The sequence below is a fragment of the Suricata suricatta genome, chromosome 10 (assembly GCF_006229205.1).
Source record: "Suricata suricatta isolate VVHF042 chromosome 10, meerkat_22Aug2017_6uvM2_HiC, whole genome shotgun sequence".
In the NCBI taxonomy this organism is placed as follows: Eukaryota; Metazoa; Chordata; class Mammalia; order Carnivora; family Herpestidae; genus Suricata; species Suricata suricatta.
The window spans coordinates 73757286-73759460 of NC_043709.1; the positions used below are offsets into that span (position 1 = coordinate 73757286).

Below are 2175 nucleotides of genomic sequence, written 5' to 3' on the forward strand. Positions count from 1 at the left end.
TAAGGCTTTTGCTTATCTCAGAAGTCTTGATTCTTTTTCCTTTTTTTTTTTTCACACACAAGTGTACTTTATTGCATTCAGTTGTGGTCAGGTAAGTCTGTTTAAACACACGGTAAAGGGGTGGGTGCTGAGGGACGGACCAACAACCGGGTAGCATGGGAAGCATGGCCAGCAGTGGATGGTGGAGGACGTGGCCCTTGGCCATATGCAGCTAACCTCTTTGTTCGCTGTTATCCTATTAGGTTTTGGCCAGGATGCCAGTGAGTTGAAGAATGATGAGCATAATGATCATAAGGAGGCCCAAGACCAGGGCCCAGATGTTTAGGCACTTGGCGGTGGAGGCATAAGTCTGGGCCCCAGTGACATCACCCACCATCTTCCGGTCCCTGGACTTCACAGAGTAGGCAAATGTCACGATGCCCAGGCAGCACCAGTTCATGTAGATTGTGTTGAACAGGGACCAGATGATGTGGTCAGGCATGGACGGCTCAGGCTGGATGTTGATCATGGTGGTCGTCATGGGAGCTGAGCGTTGGGGTGCCCCCATTCCAGAAAGATCATGCTCTTCCTTGATCATGTTGAAGTTGGAGGGATGCTTTGTAAACACCAGGGAAGAGGGCCAGGAAGTGCTATTGGGATGCCAGAGCCTTGTCCTTTAGTGGGGTGAGGCCCGGATGCGGTTGGTCCCTGCTGGAGCTCAGGCCAATATCAGGATCACCTCTCCCTGTTTCAACTAGGCACTTCTGTTCTCTTTTTCCTTTTTGAAGAATGGTTTTGCTGGATATAGAATTCTTTAATTGTTGAATGTCGTCTTACTGCCTTCTGCTCTCCCTGGTTTCTGATGAGAATTCAACTCTCAATCGCCTTGAGAATCTGGAGTACATTGTAAACCCTTTCCATCTTGCTGCTGTAAAGTTCTGTCTTTGTCCTTGGCTTTTGACAATTTGATGATGTTGATGAAGTCTCTTTTCAGGTAGCTTATTGGTCAGCTCATAATTGTTGATGCTTTCCTTACATTCTTTCAACAAATCAGTTTCTGACCTTTGTTGAAAAATTCTGTGTGTGTGCTAAAGTATACTGCAAATGCTCAGGTCTTCACGTCCAGCTTCCACAGGACCTTATGTTTAATCAGAAGCAAGTAATTAAGATTCTCATAGGTCTTTCCTGGCAAGTACATATCCCTACTCATGTGTGCAGTCTTCTGATCCCCTGGGAATTATATTATTTATACTTATTTTAAATTGTATAATAATATATATTATACTTATTTATTTTTATTTATCTATTTTAAATTGTCAAAGAATGCAATGTGGAAAAGGGGATAATTCTATATATACAATGGAATACTACTTGGCAATGAGACAGAATGAAATCTGGCCATTGGTAGCAATACCGATGGAACCTATTTCATGCTAAGTGAAATAAGTCAGTCAGAGAAAGACAGATACCATATGCTTTCACTCATATGTGGATCTTGAGAAACTTAGAAGACCCTGGGGAAGCGGAAGGGGAAAAAGAATTAACAGAGAGGGAGGGAGGCAAACCATAACAGACTCTTAAATACTGGGAACAAACTGAGGAACAAACTGGGAGGTGGGAGAGAGGGGAAAGTGGGTGATGGGCACTGAGGAGGCACTTGTTGGGAGGAGTACTGGCTGTTGTATGGAAACCAATTTGACAATAAATTATATTAATAAAAAAAAGAAAAGAGGATAATTCTAAACTGAAGGAAATTACTGTGAGAGAAGAAGTCTATCAGCCTGGGCCAGACCGAGAAATGTGATTATAATAGCGTTATGAATGTGATTTTAGGTATCTTGGCAGTTATTTTAGATTCCTTTGAGTTTGCCCAATCCCATTCCTGGAGCTTAAGCCCCCTTAGAAGAAAAGGAGCAGAGTACTCAGAATATGTGACACATGTTAACAAGTCCCTATTTGGAGAAATTTAGTTTATCTCAAATAATTCAGCATTACAGATAATGCTGAAATAAATTTTCTTGTATGCACAGAGTGTTCAATTCTCCTATTACTTTTCAAAGGTATGTTTCCAGATATGGAATTATTTAGTTAAAGTATGTTTGTAGTTTTAAAGTTGTTGATAGAAGAAGGCCTAAAGAATAGGACACCAATTGGAAAGAATACCAATAATAGTGTATGAAATTATGAATTTAATGC

General features: G+C 41.1%; 1 pseudogene; it reads right to left on the reverse strand.

The window, feature by feature from the left end:
* Positions 1–238: 238 nt before the first annotated feature.
* LOC115305246 lies at positions 239–577 on the reverse strand (annotated as a pseudogene).
* Positions 578–2175: the final 1598 nt, after the last annotated feature.